The following is a 10513-nucleotide window of genomic DNA, read 5'->3' as shown; positions in this document are numbered from 1 at the left end:
GTAAATTGAATTTAGCATTTAAAGGGGACCTATTATGCCCCTTTTCACAAGATGTAAAATAATTCTCTGATGTCCCCAGAGTGTGTATGTGAAGTTTTAGCTCAAAATACCCAACAGAATTTTATTTACAGCACGTTTAAATCATAATTTTTTGGGTCTGTGAAAAACGCACTGTTTTCCCAGATAGCAATGAGTCGGCGGCCCACCGTCGGCGCTCCGGCGGCAGTAGAAGCGGCAGAATGGCGACATCGCAAACACTTTGGACGGCGCAAACACTTTGGACCGTTTTATTTAAGGCGGCCCTTCCGCGGCCCGCTGGAGGCAAGCGCTATTTTCGAGCGATCTGCCGCCGCTTATTCTGGCTATATATATATATAATATTTAATATTTATAGCATGCAGTTTATCAAGAATAATGATTGCTCAAACCAGACAAATATCCATTTGGCATTTTTATTCCACATTTCAAAGTACATTAACTGTCATTTAAACAAGATGTGTCAGATCACTGAAACATAACAGAAAAATAAATAAATCAATATACTAACATGCAGGTTTCTTATTAAATTTTGGTAAAAAAACAAACAAACAAAAAAAAGCCTTACAAGCAAATTACAACTCTTGTTCATATAAAGAGGACAGCTCTAGGGTGAAAAAAATTACCTGTAAACATTATGACAAGTAAAGAGAATACTTGATACGAAATAATGTGCAGGATACCAAATAAATCAAAGTATGACATCACATTTACAAGCCATTTCTAACAATAGGTTAAGTGGTAGTAATTTATAGTAAAGCTCTGGAGTAGAATAGACCATTATAGCTGCAATGCTGACCTGTGGCACAAGGACTTACAAGCATTATTTGAAAAAAGAAAAAAAAGAAAGTAATTTCCACAGTTAGTGAGTATAGTGTGACACTTCTGACTTCTTTAGGGGTCTTGATGTTACTGACTGCAAGATAAAGAAAGGATTCCAGTTGTCAGTGATTCTGGGGTGTCAGTAGTCAGCCTAAGTGGTCGGCTGTGGGTCCCTCTCAGCTGTGCGGTGCCTTTTTCTGCCTTAACGGTCAGATGCTCCTTTCAGGTAACGCGAAACATTAACCTAGACCGCTTCATCAGTGGCATCCTGGGTTGCCAGGTTCTTCCGGATGGCTAATTTAGAAAATACAGATCTGTCATTTCATTTGAATTGCATGAGGCCATACACATCTACATAAATATAATTAAAAAAATATCCAACTTACTTTGAACAATGGTCTAAAGGAACATGTCTCTAAAACATGCTTTATCCCCCACACCGAGCTGAAAATCCCAAAAAGTGTTACAAATTACATTTCTCTGAAGCTTCTCATAAATAAATAAAAAATGTGAAAGGCTAAGGATTCAGACTGTAATATATGCAGTACACAATCTTAAATTTTACTTTTTAGATTACTCTATGGCGTTATAATCAGCAAACTTACAAATTGTTCCTGGAGCTTTTTAATCCTGCTTCAAACTGTTGTCAAGACACGGCAAATCTTCCTGGGTGTGTAGGGGGAGTAACAGATCCCCTGACAGGGATAACTCCAACAGACACAACATCGCCAAACTCTGCAAGACGTCACAGCATAAGGGTCTGATCTGCACCTACAGGGTTTCCCAGAATAAAATAGTCAGTCCTGGTCCCTCAACTACTAAACTATGACATTTATATCTAGGTCTACTACATGTACAGGTAGCCCCAGTGGGAATTAAACCAACAACCACAGGTGCTGTTTGCAAGTTGTACCTGATTGCCCAGTGCAAGCAAACGTCTTCAACATTGTTTGTTGAACTTGCTTCACCTGCTCTTGAAGTAAGCCGCTGTCATCCGAAGCTACAAAATGAAAGGCATATGGTAATTTTGGACTTACATCACACACAAAAAAGTACAATTTAAGAAACAGTGCAAGTTCTCACCTGCTCGTGCATTGCTTTCCCTCAGGGCTTGGTTCTACATTTAAAAAATAAAATAAAACAAACAACTAAAGGCACTATTTGCAATACTGTTAAAACACTGGACATTAAGACATAGGGTTAGAATATACCTTCACAGCTGAAAACTTCATGCTTGACACGAGATGCCATTGGAGTACAAGGGCCAACAATAGAGCAATGACTTTCTCCCTCCTATTGATAATCATTGACATGTAAAAATATGTTTGAAGTTATTGCATACATTTAATGAATTGGACTTAAATGTAACACTTAGTTAAGCGCAACATATTACATACCTCCAGAGTTTGTCTGAAGTTTAAAATCATTGGTTACCCGTAAGCCAATCACATAACGTTTGGTTATGGCGTGTGTTATGCGCATGCTCAGCCGCATCTAACTTCCACTGTAAACACATGTATGTAGGGATGGGACGATTACCGGTTTCACTATAAACCACGACAAAATGTACTGACGGTTAGTATTATCGTTCAAAATTTTATTATCATTAAAACCGTGTTTGATTATCGCGATTTTAATAACTCACTGTAAATCCTGTCCAGCCAGCAACAGGCTGACGCAGGCGTAGCGCGCAATGTTGTTTTTTTTATTCGAGAAGGAATGGCGGCAGGCAGTGACCGTACTCGGGAGATTTTTCAGCGTTTTAAGAGGACCAAATCTGAGTTGTGGTCATATTTTGGCTTTTACAAAAGTCCTGAGTGAAACTTAATCGAGGATGGTCACTAGAGTAGGGGGGAAACACTTCAAATCTGCCGAGTCCTCTTGTGTGACCGTCACCCACTGTTTATAGCAAGTTAACTTACCAAAAACTACGTCTGGGAAATAATTGGGCACAAAATGTTGTTTTGAGTTGAAATATTTTATCTCACTCACTTGAAATAAACGTGAAGCTTCCGTGAAGAAAAGTTTGCAGCAAGTGGCTTTGAGCCAAAGACGAACGAACAAGTTCAAACAAGACTATCATTGTACACTTATTACACCGATTTTTTTTTTTACCACACAATTACGGGGACATATTGAATTGAGATTAATGTTTTAAATCTTACCTGTTTATAAATCCATTTTGTACAGCGTACAAAACAATCGCCCAAGAACGGAGACGCAAGACAGCAAGCAAGTTGTATTTGAATGAAACGAGAGCGCGTGCGCGTCCGTTGCGATACATGGATGTGCGCTGTTATAATGCGTTGCTATTGACGACGGTCATTATAAGGAAGGAAATGCCACAGAATATAATCTTTCTTAAAAAAGTGCATAGAGCTGCTTATTTTATTTGTTGTTTGTTGATTTTCAAATATGAAACTGTTTTTAGTGTGAGCATCAGTTCTTTTTTAACACTTTCATCTCGTTTTAACAAAACCGTGATAATATTGATCATCACGATAATTTTGGTCACTATAATCGTGATATGAAATTTTCATACCGTCCCATCCCTACATGTATGATGCGAAAACAAAACCATCGAGCGAAATACCGGAGTGAACATGGCTGTGAACGACTTTTGCAGATTTCTTAAGTAAATCTACGCATCCACAGTACAATCAGCGTCTACATCACGGCTCTCAGCCCGCCCTCTGTTCGTTGATTGGCCGGCTGTTTTCAGGCCGGAGGAAAACGGAAAGCTATGACGCTGTCTCAGACTGAGTACAGAAGCGAAATGAAATTGAGCGGAAGTATGAAAGTCTGACGTAGTCAGGCTAGAGTATTGCATATTCAGTAATGAAACAATAATTGAACTTTGCAAAGCTAATGGAATGTACAACACACCTCAACACCTTTCATCCAGAAACTGCTGCAGCGAATCCCATCAAGTGTCCTAGTGAAAAACAGATTATGATTAAAGGATTCATCATCTTAAAGTCAGCATGAAATCAAATTTTACAATTTGTATTTTTATATGTAATATTGTAGTGTTTATGTAAATGATTCATCTCTGCATTTCATTTTTTTTTTTTTATTCATGTACCCTTATAATCTTTAATCAAATACGTTACCCTTCCCTCCCCCCTCGAAACGACTTCTCTTCCGGTCATGTGCAATGGCGTGAGGGCGTAGCAACTCCCCTCAAACCATTAGGCCACATCCACACGAAGCCAGAGCTTTCCCTATCCGATATTTTTTTTCCCCGTTCAAAAAAAAAATTCCGTGAACACGGCGTCGTCTCAAGAAATATCTGCGTACACACGAAACCACTGAAACCGACTCAAAACTATGTAGTATACATGCCAGACCAGTATGTGGCGCTGTAATTCTGCCACAGACATACACTAAAAACGGAGAAGAAGACTTAAAGCATGAGCATAAACCGCATAAACCTTGCGCGCTGTATACAACAATAATATTAGGCACAGTAGCTTCTTTTTTTCTTTTTTAAACAAGAACTTTGTTGAACAATATGAAAGTCGTTTGTAACTTCCAGTTCATGCCAACTTTAAATAGAAGCAATAGTTTCCAAGACAAAAAAACTTCACAAATAACATCACTTACTTGTACTCAAACTCTTGGCGGATTCTGGATTACTGGGGAGAAACCTGGTTCTAAGAAAGAGGAAACAGAAATTTGATGATAATAATAATAATAATGAATGAAAGATTCCGTTATCCACAATAAACAGACAAATAAATTACACAGATGAAATAAAGGAAAATCAAATGTACAAGTCAGACCCATTTACCTGCTCCCTTCATGAACTTAAAATGATGTTTCTCCCAGGTGCTGTGTGGAGGTGTGCAGCGGATGGCTAAATTGTTCCTTTGTCTTTTTTGCGGAGGTTAAATGGGGGCCAATGGCACATGCCCTTCGCTGAGCCACTCTTGCGGAACCACTGCAAATGGCAGATCCTCCTTGTTGATAAACTGAACAATGTGAAGCATCTAAAATAGAAGACACATTAGCATAAAGTATACTTTTTGATAAAAAAATTTCAGGCAAAATCAACAACATTAAAATGCTCACACCTTCGAAAAAGCAGTAATTTTCACAAGTGGATCAACAGAAAACCATATTCAGACAAACAAAATCATATAAACAACCTACATCGTTATTTTTGTAAGAAAACACCAAAAGTTAAACTAAGTCTTTCTAGATGTAAAGTTTGGCTACCTACTGTAGCTAGATACATTTAACATGTAACGTTAGAACATGCTTGAACTCAGTGTGTAAAAAAGGTGAAACAGCATGTGGTAGCGAACACTGTATAGACTAGCAGCATAATTATGTTTAGTTAGAAAACAACACAAGTTATACTGATCAGTCTTTCTTGTCGTGAAGATTTTGCTAACGTTACCATTCCCACCGTAGTTCAGGAACTGTAACGTTAGTTAATTCGACTGACCAATACTATCTTAAACCACATGTACTCACACTTGTATAAACATACATAACAGTTAAACATACTTAGAAGAAGAAAAAAACTCAACGCCAGGAAGAAACCAAGTAACGTTAGCCTAGCTATGGCAGAAACATGGCGGAAACTTTGCAAACAAGGCTAACTTACTTTAGCTTGACTAGTTAGGCAAGAACAGATTTTAAGAAGAAGAACTAAAAACAATGTCAAAAATGAACATAGTAATATTGCGTTACACAAAAAGGAAAAATGTACTTACTTAAAAGATCGTATCTTCCCTCTCTCCAGTCCAAATACTGAAACCGTGTGACGAGACGAGTAAATCTGCTTCAGTTTTTTAGGTGCTGCCCCTCTCGACCGGTGGAGGTACTTCTCTGTTTGTGCTTTAACACTTTTAACACATTTGTACAGGTCGCAAAACTCGCAATTGCAGACTGCAAAGTAATCCCTTATACATGTAAAAGGTAAAATAAAATAAAAATTGAGCTTGTAAAACAATGAAAGACATAACCACAATTTCCTGGAGTGACAGAGAGACAAAATATTTATAAATATTTCACTTTATCCTTCAGGTCAAAACAGGGATTTTCATGTTTCTCATAGACATTGCCATGGTTGCAAATTAATAAAAAAAATATAAAGCAAACCCAAGATTTTGGCCAAGTTGCAGATGTCTTTCACTGTTCACTGATTTCAAGCATTGGTGAAAAATCTAACTTCATCCATTTATTCTGCTAAATTGTTCATACCATGAATGAAATATTTATTTTAAAAACTAATCAGAATCAGAAAGATATTTATTGCCAAGTAAGTTTTACAAAAGGAATTCTTTTTGGTCTATTGGTGCATCTCAAATTGTGCATAAATCAAAGAAATGTAAAGAATTGTCACCTTAAGTGAATAAAATAATTATATATATTTTACATATTATCGCTTCAGAGTTTCAAAGTAATTTAAATGTAATTTCCTAAACCTTATCATGGAATCAGAGTCAAATCTGTTATAACCCCTAATGGCTTTGGAGCAACAACAAAAATGTATATAATTCACATAATAATTATAATCGCTTTAAATGTGAAAAGTAGTTAAGATGCTGTCAGTTTCACTCATGGCTGGTCGATTTCAAAGCGGCTTGCCGCCAGCCGGCCGCGGTTCATTTAGACGGCGGCAACCGCCAGAGAGAATGAAGTCGGCGGCCCGGCGGCTGTTCGCCGGCGGCATCTCGCAAAATTTGGGAGTGACGTATTCGGCGGCAAACGTTTCATCGCCGCCAGCGGGCCGCACCTATAGCCGACAGCTTGGGGCCGGCGGCAAAAAGAAGCCGTGCCGATATTTTTTGCTATCTGGGTTAGTGCTTCTCCTTTAATGCTAATGAGCTGCTGGTTCACGGCACAGGGGGCGGAGCCTAAGCAGCCGTGATCAGAGCCAGAACAGGGAAGATGAATAATAAAACAAACAGTCACAGTAATGGTCCTCATTTCGACCATAAAAATGCCTACAGAGTCAGAGAATATATGCTGTATGGAGTTGGAAGAGATATAGTTTAGTTTAATTACGATTATAACCTATTTGGCATTGCTTATTAATGCAAGCCTGCTGTAGGACTCCGTCTAACTATCTGAATTGTCTGAATGATGACACAAAATATACTGATGAGTTTAATAAAGTTTACTGTATGTCACACAAAAGATGAAGCATCAGTTTTTCTTCAGAAAATCACTGTTAGAGCTGAGTAAACAGTATAAGAAGTGCATAAGTAACTTAGATAAATTTCTGTTGAGTTGAGGGAGGATTTTCTTTGAAAACAAAATAAATCCACCTCGTCTTCACTGGCTGGCAGATTTCAAGAGTAAATAAAGAGAGCTATGTGAATGAATACATCCAGCTACAACACCTTCAACGCTTGGGAGATGCTTCGATGCTTCTCGTGAGTGCATTGCTGCAGCAATGGCTGATGTGTACAACTTGCAGTGAACTCGATCAGGGTGGGTCTAAGTTATAACGGCAGTGTCAGTCAACACTCGGGGGCGGGGCCTGTGGCTTTAGTGATGTCACTAAAGCCACATTCTGAAAACAGGTCGTTTGGAGAGACTGCTTATGATTTATGGAGATTAAAAAAAAAAGGAGTGAGTGGATTTTTATCACTGTAGGGTGGTTGTGTACACACACTGCCAACACACATTTATGTCCAAACACCATACAAAAGTGAATTTTGCATAATAGGTCCCCTTTAAGGTTATGTCAGTCCTGTTCTCTCTATTGTAAATTAAATTAGTCAGATTACTGAAACTCTCACCCTTTGTCTTTAATGGCTCTTGGAGCTCCTGGTCTTTGAATAGTCAGGCTGATTGGATTAGATACTGATCTATGCATCTGAATGACACTGTTATGCTGATGAGATCAGGGCTGGGGAAATTCCGGTGACGGCCTGACTCCTGTACTTCATTTGCATGCTTTGTTCAGCGTGTCTCCACCTCCATGTAATCCCTCCCCCTTTGAAAGGTATAAACTCTACAATGCACACTGCCTGAGTTAGACTTGGATGACTACAGCGACACACAGCAAGTTCTCAATAAAGAGTAACTTCTGCTTGAAAGATATCCCAACGTCTCCTGGGGCCTGTTTCAATAAGGAGGTTCAACCAACAATAAAACCATAATTCAATCAGTTAAATCTTTAAGCATAAAAGGTTAATGGCTGTAGGCTACATGACTTTACAAGTTAAATAAATATAATTCAGTGTCTATTTCAATGTGCCTCCGCTGTTTCCATGTAGTATAATGCTCTTTTCACATAATTAAAAGTTCTCTAATTCAACCTGTTGCATTTTTTAATTATATAAAATGTAACGTATAGTCTACAATTGTTAATTTATTCGGAGAACCATGATGCAGCCATGGAAGAGACAAAATGAGAGGCAGGTGTTACTGCAGGGTGTTAGGTGAGGTTTTAAAATGTATTCATAATTGTAATGGATTTAACCCAAGGATGGAGGTTGAGTTGCTGCCTGTTCAATGCCAATTTCTCAATCAATAAACAGAAATAATACAATATGCTTAGTTTCTCATAAGCCTTGAGTCCACTTAATAATTGTTTTAAAGCACCTATTCAAGCTCTTTGACTTCAGTAGCAGGGATTCAACTCTCTGACTTCCAACCGACTAAATGTTAACATACATAGTACATTTAATGGACTCATTAGTGCCCGCTGCATGCATCATCTGCACCAGGACACCCCATCACCATCTTGTACTTCACATGCTGGAATCCAGTTATTAATTAGTGGATTTTCATTCTGTAGTTTTGAAATTGGCTCTTCTTGGGTTCAGGAGCTTTACCTTAGACATGCATCACAGCAACCATATTGTATTTTTAGGAGCAGGAACGCAGCAGCAGTATGGAGACAGGAGAGGAAGGTACAGGGCCCGAGGTGAGGTCTTAAAAAGGCTTAAGTGATAACATTTTGTCTGCTGTAAACAGAGATGTCAGTGTGTGAGTATTTGTGAATCTGCAGATCAGTGCTTTGAAACCGTATTAAATGTTCAATCTGTGACAAAACCGTATTACATTTTTTGCCATTTTATTTTGTCGAGTCCAGTTCTGATACTGTACTATATTTTTTTGAGTTATGAAGTTGTCTGAATGCTAGTGTTTGTACATCATGCAGGAGGATCATCAAATGGTTGAGACAGGCAGAAAAAGAAAGAGAGACAAGAGCAGACCGACAGGTAAGAGATGTAGAAGATTAGCCCTTTATAAGCTTGTTGTAAGTGTGGTCTCATTGCTTTGAGTGAGATTGTGACTTTTTTGCTAAAGGGAGTTCAGAGCATGCATGACCGAAGCAGAGGAAGAAACAGGGACAGAGAGTTGAGTGACATTGAAGATTCAATTCAGAGGATAAAGCCATATCAGCCACATCCTAAATGTATACAGACTCAAGTACTTTTTTTGCTTAAGTTTACATTTCCAAGAGAGGTGGTACAAGGAAGGGGTTTTTGTGTTTCTATTGCAAGAAAGTGTATCAAGAAAAACCTTTGCAGCAAAAGCAGAGCCTGCCTTTATAGATACAGGATTTAAAAATTGGACAAGAGCAATTGAAAAATTGAAAGCACATGCAAGTAGTCATACACACTGTCATGCTGTCTCTGTGACTGCAAAAGTAAATCACCCTGTAGATGCCCAATTGTCAGTGATTGCAGTACCAATTTTGGCCACAATCTTACATACGGTTCCTTTAAGCATCAATATCTGCACCATTACACCTACATGATTTATCTAATCTGACAATGTTATTTTTGTTATTATTTATTTATTATTGTTAGCTCCTTGTTACTTATTATATCGCATACCTACCTTAGAGACCCTGCCTGTTTCCAAAGCCTTATGTGACTATTTGTATTTTTTGGGTTACAAATCAAATATTTGCCTTGTAACGTGCCACTCTCCTTTCTGCCCGCAATTACAGGGGGGCTTGTACACTTTTATGTTTCCCAACTCCAATATTTGTATAATAATAAACAGATTGGATGATTTTGTTTATTTATTTGCTGTTTGTGATTCCATACATGTTGTACCACGCCACCATACTGTATGTTAGTTTTATGGTGGTGGGATGGACGTTGATTCATAGTGGCCAATATGTATACAGTATTGTGTGTAAAGTCTGCTACCTTTCAGCGTGACTTGATTGACTGACCAAATCTTAAAATCCCTGTGAAGCAAAAGAGGCAGTTCCTGGGCTTGACAGGTTATTATCATTGATTTAGGCAAGACTACGCTTGCCATGCCGAACCACTCTTCAACCTCACAAAAAACGACATTCCTTTTGTCTGGGACGGGGTTTGCCAGGGTGCTATGGACCTTCTGAAAGGAAAATTAACTTCGGAACCTGTGTTAACTTTCCCCCGTCTTTACTCTACCCTTCTTCATTCATGCTGATGTCTGTGAGCTGTGGGTCTAGGAGCTGCATTGATGCAGAGAGATCAAAATGGTAGAGATGTAGCTGTGGCATACGCTAGTCTGGCCCTGCATAAAGCTAAGAAGCCTGATTCCACACCCGAGAAAGAGTGTATGGCTGTATCTGGGCCCTTGAGCACTTAAGCCCTTATGCTGAGTGTCTCCATGTTACGATCTTCACTGACCACAGTGGAATTAAGTGGTTGATGTCCCATCTGAATCCCACTGGCCGTCT

The 10513-nt window shown here is 38.7% G+C and overlaps 1 long non-coding RNA gene across 2 annotated transcripts; it reads right to left on the bottom strand.

Moving 5' to 3' along the window:
- Nucleotides 1-438: 438 nt before the first annotated feature.
- LOC311291525 lies at nt 439-5762 on the bottom strand. 2 transcript variants are annotated; one of them, XR_014627569.1, is made up of 10 exons: nt 5583-5762; nt 4652-4850; nt 4465-4514; nt 3745-3793; nt 2070-2151; nt 1942-1975; nt 1772-1858; nt 1464-1629; nt 1245-1302; nt 439-1152 (listed from the first exon to the last, which is right to left on the bottom strand). It is a non-coding gene; the product is annotated as an uncharacterized lncRNA (long non-coding RNA). The 2 variants fall into 2 exon arrangements; XR_014627570.1 differs by lacking the exon at nt 5583-5762 and having other exon boundaries at nt 4652-5468.
- Nucleotides 5763-10513: the final 4751 nt, after the last annotated feature.

This window comes from Rutilus rutilus, assembly GCF_951802725.1.
Source record: "Rutilus rutilus genome assembly, chromosome: 1".
In the NCBI taxonomy this organism is placed as follows: Eukaryota; Metazoa; Chordata; class Actinopteri; order Cypriniformes; family Leuciscidae; genus Rutilus; species Rutilus rutilus.
The sequence above is the reverse complement of the archived record's forward strand: the minus strand, read 5'-3'. Positions and strand labels throughout refer to the sequence as shown.